This window comes from Aedes albopictus, chromosome 2, assembly GCF_035046485.1.
Source record: "Aedes albopictus strain Foshan chromosome 2, AalbF5, whole genome shotgun sequence".
Classification (NCBI taxonomy): domain Eukaryota; kingdom Metazoa; phylum Arthropoda; class Insecta; order Diptera; family Culicidae; genus Aedes; species Aedes albopictus.
Window position 1 is genome coordinate 345,809,990 of NC_085137.1, and position 12,107 is coordinate 345,822,096.

At 44.6% G+C, this 12,107-nt stretch overlaps 1 protein-coding gene across 2 annotated transcripts in view; it reads right to left on the minus strand.

Annotated features, from left to right (window-relative positions):
- Positions 1-12,107, minus strand: part of LOC115263181 (cyclin-dependent kinase 14-like) — a 632,917-nt gene that overhangs the window by 319,320 nt on the left and 301,490 nt on the right. The window lies entirely within an intron of this gene.

Below are 12,107 nucleotides of genomic sequence, written 5' to 3' on the forward strand. Positions count from 1 at the left end.
TTAGGATAAAAAAAACTAATGTGAAATCCCAGTGGATCATTTGCTCCTTTGAAAAGATTCACGAATAAAACCAATAATAATTGTAAAATTTTATTATACATATTAGGATAACGATTGTGGCTTAAGAATGAAGTAAAGCTTCAAATATACTAAAATGCAGGAGAAAAAAACATAAAGAAGCCAGACATTCAAAAAATGTTGCTACAAAAAATAAATTCATTTACATTCCTCCGTATGTGCTGCTTCAGCTTGCTTTTGAAGATGATAGAATTTTATATTTCTTTTAATTCATTGGGAAGTGCACTAAGCTTTAATGGTCATCATCAATTGGCGATACGTGTTGGGCCTAAATTTGCACTACTTCTCATAAGTTCATTAGCATGCCTAGTGTCATGAAATTTTACTCTAGCAGAGAATTCCTTGGATTTCTCCCAGGATTCCCTCAGAGATTCCTTCCCAATATTTCAAGGATTCTTTTCGTTATACCGGTATTCCTTCGCGATTTCTCCTGGGATTCTATTATTATTTTTTTCTTTAAAGATCCTTTCAGCATTTCCTTCCAGAACTCTTGTACGGATTTCTCCTGTATTTTTTCAGAGGCTCCTCTAGGAATTTCTCTCGAAATACCTTTCAAGAATTTCACCAGGAATGCCTCAAGGGATTTGTTCCTAGATTTATTCCTCTTGGAATTCCTCCTTCAAGGGCTCTTCCATGATGGTCTAGCTAGAGGTCTTCTTATGAGATTCTTTCTGGGAATATACTCCATGATTTTTGAGTAATACCTTAAAACACTTCTCTTAGGTTACCAACATAAACACCACCACATTCCTACATTGAGTTCTCCCGAAATTCTTTCCTTGATTCATCCCGAGATTTCTTTAGGATTTTTCTCAGGATTATTTCCGGAATTTGTACAGGTAACTAGAGTTGTGGAGTGGACCTGGTGTGATGGTTAGAACACTTGACTATCACGCCGAGGACCTGGGATCGAATCCCACTCCCGACAAACTCGCAAAATGTGAGTTCTTCCTTCGGAAGGGAAGTAAAGCGTGGGTCCCGAGATGAACTAGCCTAGGGCTAAAAATCTCGTTAATACAGATAAAAAAAAAACTAGAGTTTCATTTTGGGATTCCCTCGGGGATTTTTTTCAGGATTCTCTCAGGGAAATCCCTCTCAGGGAGATATTTCACTTGCGATTTCTACATTGATTTTTCCCAGACTCTGCCAAAGGATTTTAATTTCTGAGATTGGGATTCCACCGGAATTCTAGTCAGGATTCCACTGAAATTCCTGTTAGGTTTCCATCGGAATTCCGGTCAGCATTCCACAGAATTTCTTGTCAGGAATCCATCGGAACTGCCATCGGGATCCCACCGGAACTCCTTCCAGGATTCTAGCGAAATTCCTGTCAGGATTCCAGCAAGATCCCTGTCAGGATTCCTCCGGCATTCCTGTCAGTATTCCTGTTGGGATTCTCACGGAATTCCTACCAGGATTCCCCGGAATTTCTGGCGGGAGTCCACCGGAATTCCTGTCAGGATTCCATCGGGATTCCTGTCAGGTTTCTATCGGAATTCCTGTCCAAATTTCCCTCCTTCGTAGACTTTTGTCCACACAAAATTGTCAAAATTTGTATGGAGCGTAGACTTTGGACAGATTTCCCTCACCTCCAAAGAGACTACGTAGTTTATGGACAAGTCCTAACATAGGTAGATCACCTTTCCATATTGCGTTACGGTGAAAGATCTGCCAAACTGAACCCTAGTGACATCCGGTTTGTCAAACTGGGGTAATGTGTTTTGGTTCTAAGTATTCATGGTACTGATGGTTTGTTACTGGTGATGGTTTCTAAAATTGTATTTATTCTGCTTTGCTGGTGATTAAAGACTCGGACTTTGCCTATACTACTACACTTGATGTTAGATAAACAAACATGCTTTATGTACTTAGTTACGTACTAACTTATTAAAAACTGTTAAGTTCTGACAATTCAAGGACTCACGTGAATTATTATTGCAAAATACATTCTTAGACAAAATTTTGCCACAAGCCTAAAGCCCCGGGTTTTTCTGTGTTGTCCTGGGGGGACTAAACAAGAAGCAAAACATGGATGGGGCTAGAGTTCCGATGCTAGATAAATATCAGTATCACCGTTTTGTTTTTCTGAGAAATTAAACCGATTGGGTTTATTTAGGGTCGTACTTTTACTGGGATTGAATTCTCTATGAAAACGGGACCTTTTCATCGCATTTGATCTCTTGAATCTATTGTGTAACAAAACAAAACTGGAAGCAAACTGGGCAAAACTGGAAGCATTTCCTCACTTTTTTTTTTTTTTTTTTGAAAAGTTCCTAGCGGCACGCCGACGGACGTAGAAACCTCTCCCATCACTGTGCGCACAAGCGTCTCGCGTTTGCGCGGCCACGACAGTTCACTAGGCCTTTGGATAGGATAGAGAACGTAATCCTTCAGAAGCAGTTCACCAGCCGTGCACGGAACATGTCGTCCAGTAAGACACTGTTGCGTACTGACTCAGAAGGTTACGGTAGAAGGTGTGAAAGTTTCGGTTTTGTCATATGGTCGATTTTGTATTTGCTTTTTTTTGTCATGTCAAGGTTTAAAGAATGTTATTGTTCATATTTATGCTGTGCCCTATAACTCAGTAATCTTTGGTGTGCATATGATCTGTTAGATAGTCGATATGTCCATTTTCGTTGATCCTCATTTTATTATTGTTTTTATTATCTTTGAAAGTTGTCTTTCGTCCACATTCCAAGCACTATCAGCATCGGTCCAAATAAGTCCATATTAAAGAAAACCTTTCATACACTCAGTCGAAAAATGTAAAAATCCCTAATTTGTCATAAATAGTCTACGTTAGTCAAAGTCGAAGTTGTCAGTTTTTGTCGATTTCGTCTTGATCACACGTTAGCTTCGAATCTATAAGCAAGCACTGTTAAATGCTGCACTTCCCACTATTAGTTTCTTAGTTATTTTAAATTGATATTGAAAATTATAGAGAAAATTGAATCACGAAAGCACATCAAATGTTGAGAACTATGTATTAGCAAATTGAATACGCGAGATACTACTAATTATTTCATATTTGAATTAAATTAGTATTTGTATAGTGTATTTGTTAAAATTAATTGAATAGTGGGAAGCCCAGGAAACAGCTCAAGCCTGCTGATTCAAAAAAGATTCCGAGACTCGTCACAAAACACAAAAATTTGCATTATGATTCACAACGACTCTCGAAACCTTCCCAGACTCAATCGACCGGAACTGTTTTCTGGGTATAGAAACTACTAGGCCCCAGCAGGTCCCTCCTGTTTATCGAGCATTTCTGATAAATCAGCCATACTCCATCTGTAGCAGCCGGTTCGCAATGAACCGTTGGAGGCGCATTAAAGTGTTAAAGGTGATATTTTCATTACAAGAATTACAATTAACATCCTTCACTTTAATACCGTCGAACCCTGTGATCTTGGCCAGGGCATTTCCTCACTTTTTGGATTTTGATTTTTTTATAAAATAACGAAGCAATATTTTCAAAATCGGTTTTCGCATACATGTAGAGGATGGATCAAGGTATTTCCTGATTTTTTTTCGTAGTGGAAAATGTTTTTCGTTTTTGCAGAAACCATTTTTGAACGAAATTTCGCAAAAAAATGGTTTTTAAAAAAATGGAAAAAAAAATCAGAAGATACATTGATCCATACTCTACATGTGTACGAAAACCGTTTTTGAAAATATTGCTTCGTTATTATAAAAAAAAATCAAAAACTGAAAAAATGAGGAAATGCTTCCAGTTTCGCCTTAAGCAAATTTTCGGATTTGCATTGATAAATTGTTTTGGAGCTATACCACAGACTTCCATTTTTTTTCGTGAATTTTTTATTTTATTAAAACTTGACTATTGTTAACAAATTTGTTTGAAGATTTATTTTGTGAGTCACCTTAGGCTTTAACGGCTTAATATGTTGCATATTTGTTTTTGATAAACTTTAAAAAATACAATTTACTGTTGTTGTTGACCATTCGTTATTTTTAACACGACTTTCCCGATGACTTATTTTTGCTGTGCTTTACGTCTACCGCAATTTTTCGGCGATCCTACATTCAGTTGAGCTGATATAATTATGAGAATTTGGGGCATAAAACCTGCAGATCGCTGAGTAACTGTGGCTGGCGTAAAGTGGATGGCCCCGTGTTATAGGTATTCCGACTGTAGTATATACTGTATATAATACTACTAATAAAAATTTATATGTAACTTTTTTTTGTAGCAAGTTATCGAATTATCGAAGATTAACCTTATTCAAAAAGAAATATACATAATGTTTAACCCTCCTGCCCAATGTTTTCCTCGATTAGGTTTCTGAAAGCTATCCAAAGGTGAAATAAGCCTTCCAAACTTAAACCCTTTTTCCGGAAAACGACAAGAAAAAAATCTCAATTTTCCCCGGAAGCCGACAAAGTGAAGCTGATTACGATAGCTTCGTGGGTGGTGGTGGTGGTGGTGGTTACAAGGCATCCTATGGAACGGTATGGCAGGCAGCCAGCCAGCCAGTCTTCATGAACGTGCCTGCATGCAAATTTTTCGCATTTGTGGCAGTTGATGGAAATAAAAAAGGACCACACCGCCGCCACCGTCATCCATTCACGCCAAGTGATGGGGGTCTTTATTAAACCCGGGTGCGGTGTGGTGCGGTGGGTGTGCACGGGCTTCGGCTCCGGAGACCTTAACAAGTATTCCACATTTTTTATTTTAATCGGAGGGTACTAGCCACTCGCATTCGCCGAAACCCAAGTTGTCATTAAAAGTGGCAACAAACGACGACGACGGTCCGGGATGAGATTTTTAAAATTCCATTCGGTTTTCCAGCACCGCCGTCTCTTTCCTTCTCATGGTTTCGATCTCTTTGGTACCAGCATGGTGGTTTTCCCTGGGGTGGCAAATGTCATTAATGCTTACGCTTGCTTTTTTCTGTCGGACGAGCTTTCGGTAGCCGTAAACACCAGTAGCACAAGAACCGCTTTCCGTGGATATTTTGGTATCGGTTGGAATTTAATTAGTTGGAAGTGCGGCTGCTTTTAGGTACGTTGTCATCAACAGGGCGTGCCAAGAGAGACCAACAATTTCATTGCGTCCCTCTAGTTCCGCAACATATCAAATATTCTACTGTCAATTTACAATTTCACGCAAAATCGCACACCCGGTCCCAAAGTGGGAATTGAGAGAGTAACTGCCTTCCCGGGAATATCGTTATAATCGATTGTTGCTCGGGGAATTTTATGAGCGGACAGGGATGCTGACCTTACCTCGATAAAACGAGATTGCGTTCAGCCGTGCTGTAAGTAAGGGACCCTGAATCACAAATTTCATAAATTACGAGGGGTAAACACTTTTAACCTTCGGATGATTTAATTGGCACGATATAAGAAATATGTGGCCTCGAGGTCCACATGTTTGCTCTATAAGCAAATGATAATGGGTTCAATTCGCAGCCGTGCCTCCACCAACTTTTCATCAAGCTGACAAAAACATCGATTACACTAGTTTACAGCATTTTTGAACTCGGTAAGCTGATGATCATTATTGGTGTAGAATCATGCCCTGAGTTCGAAAACGCGAAAGAAAAAAATTACAGTAGAGCGGAAATTTTTTCGACTTTCCATACAAGGTTGATGATTTGAAATCGATTTTTGTTCTATTTTTTAAGCAAAGTCGCTCACTTCAAATATCTCATTCTCCGTAATCAATGCTCCGATTGAGCTGAATTTTTTACTTGTAACTCTCCTACATATGATATGACAAATAAACGTCGAGAAAGGATTTTTAAGTTGTTTTTTTCTTATTGAAAAAAATACATTTCTTCAAAAAACTTTGGGAATTTTGCTAAAATTTAAGAAGGTTATCCCTAAAATTCGCCAAAATCTTGAATTTCATCAATCTGACGCAAAACATGTATTCAGATGATCAAATGGTATTGTATTCAGCTTTCAATTTATGGAAAAAGATTTAAAATTGGTTGAACAAAACGCAATATATTTGAATTTTAGTAAATTATATATTTTGAAAAGTTGCTAAACTTGATATTAAGCTAAAACTATAAAACTGTTCTACTTAATATTTTTTGAAGGTCGGTTTCGAAACCAGCACTAAATTGTGCTTCAAAAATGTTGGTCGTTGACAGAAGTTCACGACTTTCGTTTTATTTTGTAAACTTGTGTTATCACTGAACCATCACAAACCAGTGATGCACGTCCGCTGTTTCCGCTTCTGCCGGGTTTCATGCTGCAGCATCACTGCCCAATATTTCGACATTCGGTTATCCATACCATTACCAACTGTTGAACAACTATAATAAATCCCAACAAAATCCAGTTTTGACTATGTTTTCGATTCCAGAGTTGCCAACGGAAAATCCCGTAAACGATCGCACTGAGAGAAATGTCAATCAGAATAAACTTTCAAGGGTCGGTCAAATTGGTTCTACAAATTATACCACACCGCGTTCTAAATTGATAGCGCTCAACGGTGGCGGTAGCGACTACCAGAGTTAAACGCGGACCGCCGAAAGTGCTTCCCGTTCACTTCTTCACTTAATTAAATTGCTTATAATTAAAATCAGCTCAACTTCGGCCTGCGCTGGCTGGCTGGGCATGACGGACGGTTTGCAAATTTCCCGAACGGGTTTCCGACCGAGCCAATCCCTTCTGTGCCGAAAACTTTTATTTTCATTTTTGCTGGGTGCGGAGGAGCACAGTTTGCCACATAAAATAGATTACGAAAACAAGGAATTTCAATAGTTTTTGTTTAATTTTCTTTTAAAATACTATTTCTTATGTGCGAGAATCAAATTTTTAAAAAAATACTCTACAGGATTTTTCCAAAGCAAAATGTATCTTTGAGAGAAGAAAAAAAAAACTATGGTAAAATCTGTGCAATACAAAATTCAAGAGCAACTTTGTTGGTTTTCGATTTCCTTTTGGAAATTTCCAAAGAAATTTCGCTCTGTCGGGTATCAAATGTAATGAAAACAGTTCATTAGCATATTCCCTGCGGAGCAAAGTACCCAGCAAAAGAAAATTTTAGGCCAGACATTGTGTGGGTGGAGCACTGTAGCAGCAGCAGGCTTCGTCTCGGGACCCAGAAATAATACCGATTTACGAATGATGTGGTCTGGGTCTGGCGGTTTTACAAATGTAGCCACCTCTGCCAAATGGGGGGGCATTTTCTGTCAACCATGACGACGCGACGCTTCACAACAGTAGTCATTAGCTTTATGATTGGGATTGTAATTAAATTGGAATGCAAATTATGGGACCCTTGAACTTGTGATTTCAATTAGTGTTTGATGGGAAGCGACGGTAGACTGGTTGTGTATTGGGTGATGAGTATTTAAGGCAGGCAACGAAATCCCTTTATGTAATAACTGTGGAAGTGCCCAAGGAAAACCCCCGAAACTCCTGTCGGGGTTCCATCGGTACACCTATCGAGATGCCAGCGGAAATATTGGCGGGATTCCATCGATATTCCTGTCAGGATTCCACCGGAATTCCCGTCGGGATTCCACCGGAATTCCCTTCGGGATTCCACCGGAATTCCCGTCGGGATTCCACCGGAATTCCCGTCGGGATTCCACCGGAATTCCCGTCGGGATTCCACCGGAATTCCCGTCGGGATTCCACCGGAATTCCCATCGGGATTCCACCGGAATTCCCGTCGGGATTCCACCGGAATTCCCGTCGGGATTCCACCGGAATTCCCGTCGGGATTCCACCGGAATTCCCGTCGGGATTCCACCGGAATTCCCGTCGGGATCCTACCGGAATTCCCGTCGGGATTCCACCGGAATTCCCGTCGGGATTTCACCGGAATTCCCGTCGGGATTTCACCGGAATTCCCGTCGGGATTTCACCGGAATTCCCGTCGGGATTTCACCGGAATTCCCATCGGGATTTCACCGGAATTCCCATCGGGATTCCACCGGAATTCCCTTCGGGATTCCACCGGAATTCCCTTCGGGATTCCACCGGAATTCCCGTCGGGATTCCACCGGAATTCCCGTCGGGATTCCACCGGAATTCCCGTCGGGATTCCACCGGAATTCCCGTCGGGATTCCACCGGAATTCCCGTCGGGATTCCACCGGAATTCCCGTCGGGATTCCACCGGAATTCCCGTCGGGATTCCACCGGAATTCCCGTCGGGATTCCACCGGAATTCCCGTCGGGATTCCACCGGAATTCCCGTCGGGATTCCACCGGAATTCCCGTCGGGATTCCACCGGAATTCCCGTCGGGATTCCACCGGAATTCCCGTCGGGATTCCACCGGAATTCCCGTCGGGATTCCACCGGAATTCCCGTCGGGATTCCACCGGAATTCCCGTCGGGATTCCACCGGAATTCCCGTCGGGATTCCACCGGAATTCCCGTCGGGATTCCACCGGAATTCCCGTCGGGATTCCACCGGAATTCCCGTCGGGATTCCACCGGAATTCCCGTCGGGATTCCACCGGAATTCCCGTCGGGATTCCACCGGAATTCCCGTCGGGATTCCACCGGAATTCCCGTCGGGATTCCACCGGAATTCCCGTCGGGATTCCATCGGAATTCCCGTCGGGATTCCAGCGGAATTCCCGTCGGGATTCCAGCGGAATTTCCGTCGGGATTCCAGCGGAATTCCCGTCGGGATTCCAGCGGAATTCCCGTCGGGATTCCAGCGGAATTCCCGTCGGGATTCCAGCGGAATTCCCGTCGGGATTCCAGCGGAATTCCCGTCGGGATTCCAGCGGAATTCCCGTCGGGATTCCAGCGGAATTCCCGTCGGGATTCCAGCGGAATTCCCGTCGGGATTCCACCGGAATTCCCATCGGGATTCCACCGGAATTCCCGTCGGGATTCCACCGGAATTCCCGTCGGGATTCCACCGGAATTCCCATCGGGATTCCACCGGAATTCCCGTCGGGATTCCACCGGAATTCCCGTCGGGATTCCACCGGAATTCCCGTCGGGATTCCACCGGAATTCCCGTCGGGATTCCACCGGAATTCCCGTCGGCATTCCACCGGAATTCCCGTCGGCATTCCACCGGAATTCCCGTCGGCATTCCACCGGAATTCCCGTCGGCATTTCACCGGAATTCCCGTCGGGATTCCACCGGAATTCCCGTCGGGATTCCACCGGAATTCCCGTCGGGATTCCACCGGAATTCCCGTCGGGATTCCACCGGAATTCCCGTCGGGATTCCACCGGAATTCCCGTCGGGATTCCACCGGAATTCCCGTCGGGATTCCACCGGAATTCCCGTCGGGATTCCACCGGGATTCCCGTCGGGATTCCACCGAGATTCCCGTCGGGATTCCACCGGAATTCCCGTCGGGATTCCACCGGCATTCCCGTCGGGATTCCACCGGAATTCCCGTCGGAATTCCACCGAAATTCTCGTCGGAATTCCACCGGAATTCTCGTCGGAATTCCACCGGAATTCTCGTCGGAATTCCACCGGAATTCTCGTTGGAATTCCATCGGAATTCTCGTTGGAATTCCACCGCAACTCCCGTTGGAATTTCACCGGAATTCCCGTCGGAATTCCACCGGAACTCCCGTCGGGACTCCACCGGAATTCCCAGCGGGATTCCGCCGAAGTTTCCGTCGGGATTCCACCGGAATTGCTGGCGGGATTCAGCCGGAATTCCTGTCGAGATTCCATCGGAATTCTTGTCGGGATTCTCCGGAATTCCCGTAGGGATTTCTCCGGAATTCCTGCAGGGATCCCCCGAAATTCCCGTAGGGATTTCCCCGGAATTCATGTCGGGATTACCCGTAATTCCTGTCGCGGTTCCCCGGAATTCCCGTAGGGATTCCACCGGAATTTCTGTCACAGAATTCCTGTCGGGATTCCACCGGAATTTCTGTCGGGATTCTAGCGGAATTCCTGTCGGGATTCCACCGGAATTCCTATCGAAATTCCCTCGGAATTCCTGTCGGGATTCCCCGGAATTCCCAGAGCTTTCCTCGGAATTTCTGTCGGGACTCCCCTGAAGAATTTCTATGGAATTCCTGTCGGGATTCTACCGGAATACCTGTCAGGATTCCACCCGAATTCCTGTCGGGATTCCCGTAGCGATTTCCCCCGGAATTCCCGTAGGGATTTCCCCGAAATTCCTGTCGGGATTTCTCCGGAATACCTGATGAGGTTCCTCCGGAATACCTGATGAGGTTCCTCCGGAATACCTGATGAGGTTCCTCCGCAATTCCTGTTGGGATTCCACCGAAAATCATGTCAGGATTCCACCGGAACTCATGTCGGCATTTCACCGGAACTCATGCCGGGATTCCACCGGAATTCCCGTCGGGATTCCAGCGGAATTCCTGTTGGGATTCCAGCGGAATTCCTGTCAAGATTCCAGCGGAATTCCTGTCGGGATTCCAGCGGAATTCCTGTCGGGATTTCAGCGGTATTCCTGTCGGGGTTCCAGCGGAATTCCTGTCGGGATTCCAGCAAAATTCCTGTCGGGATTCTAGCGGAATTCCTGTCGGGATTCCAGCGGAATTCCTGTCGGGATTCCTGTCGGGATACCAGCGGAATTCCTGTCGGGATTCCAGCGGAATTTCTGTCGGGATTCCAGCGGAATTCCTGTCGAGATCACAGCGGAATTCCTGACGGGATTCCAGCGGAGTTACTGTCAGGAATCCACCGCAATTCCTGTCAGGATTCCACCGCAATTCCTGTCAGGATTGCTCCGCCATTCCTGTCAGGATTCCACCGCCATTCCTGTCAGGATTCCACCGCAATTTCTGTCAGGATTCCACCGGAGTTCCTGTCGGGATTCCTCCGGAATTCCTTCCTGTCGGGATTCCCCCGGATTTCCTTCCTGTCGGGATTCCACCGGAGTTCCTGTCACGATTCACCCGGAATCCCTGTAAGGATTCACCTGAAGTTCCTGTCAGGATTCAAACAAAATTCCTGTCAGGATTCACCTGGAGTTCCTGTAAGGATTCACTCGGAATTTCTGTAAGGATTCACTCGGAATTTCCGTAAGGATTCACTCGGATTTCCTGTAAGGATTCACTCGGAATTCCTGTCAGGATTCACCCGAAATTCCTGTCAAGATTCCACCGAAATTCCTGTCAGAATTCCACCGGAATTCCTGTCAGGATTCCACCGGAATTCCTATCAGGATTCCATCGGAATTCCTGTCAGGATTCCATCGGAATTCCTGTCAGTATTCCACCTGAATTCCTGTCAGGATTCCACTGGAATTCCTGTCTGAATTTCGAGAAGATTCCACCAGAGTTCATGTCAGTATTTCACCAGAATTCCTGTCAGGATTCCATCGGTATTTCTGTCGCGATTCCTCCGGAAGTCCTGTCAGGATTCCACCGGAATCCCTGTCAGGATGCCCCCGGAATTTCTGTCAGGATGCCCCCGACATTCCACTCAGGATTCTTCTGGAATTCCTGTCAGGATTCCACCAGAATTCCTGTCGGGATTCCCTCGGAATTTCCCCCAAAATACCTTTTAGGATTCCACCGGAATTCCTGTCAGGAACCAGAATTCCTATAAGGATTCCACCGGAAATCTTGTCAGGATTCCATCGGAATTCCTGTTAGGATTCTACCAGGATTTCTGTTGAATTCCACCGGAATTCCTGCCAAGATTCCACCGGAATTCCAGTCAGAATTCCCCCGGAATTCCTGTCAGGATGTCCTCGGAATTCCCGTCAGGATTCCACCGGAATTCCTGTTAGAATTCCACCGGAATTCGCGTCGGGAATACCCCGATATTCCTGTCGAGATTCCTCCGAAATTCCTGTAAGGATTCTCCCGGAATTACTGTCGGCATTCCTCTGGAATATATGCTTAGTTAGATTGGCTATTTTCAGTGAAATGATCAACAAACGGCATTATTTGCGTAACACATTTCGGTCTACTACTCTTCAACCATCATTCATGGAATCCCTATCGGATTTCCCTGGAAATTCTGTCAGGATCCTCCTAAAATCTAACTCAGAATTTAAGATTTACAAGGAATTACGCCGAGGATTCTCGCTGGAATTCTTGTTAGGACCTAGAAGTTTTTGCATTAAAATTA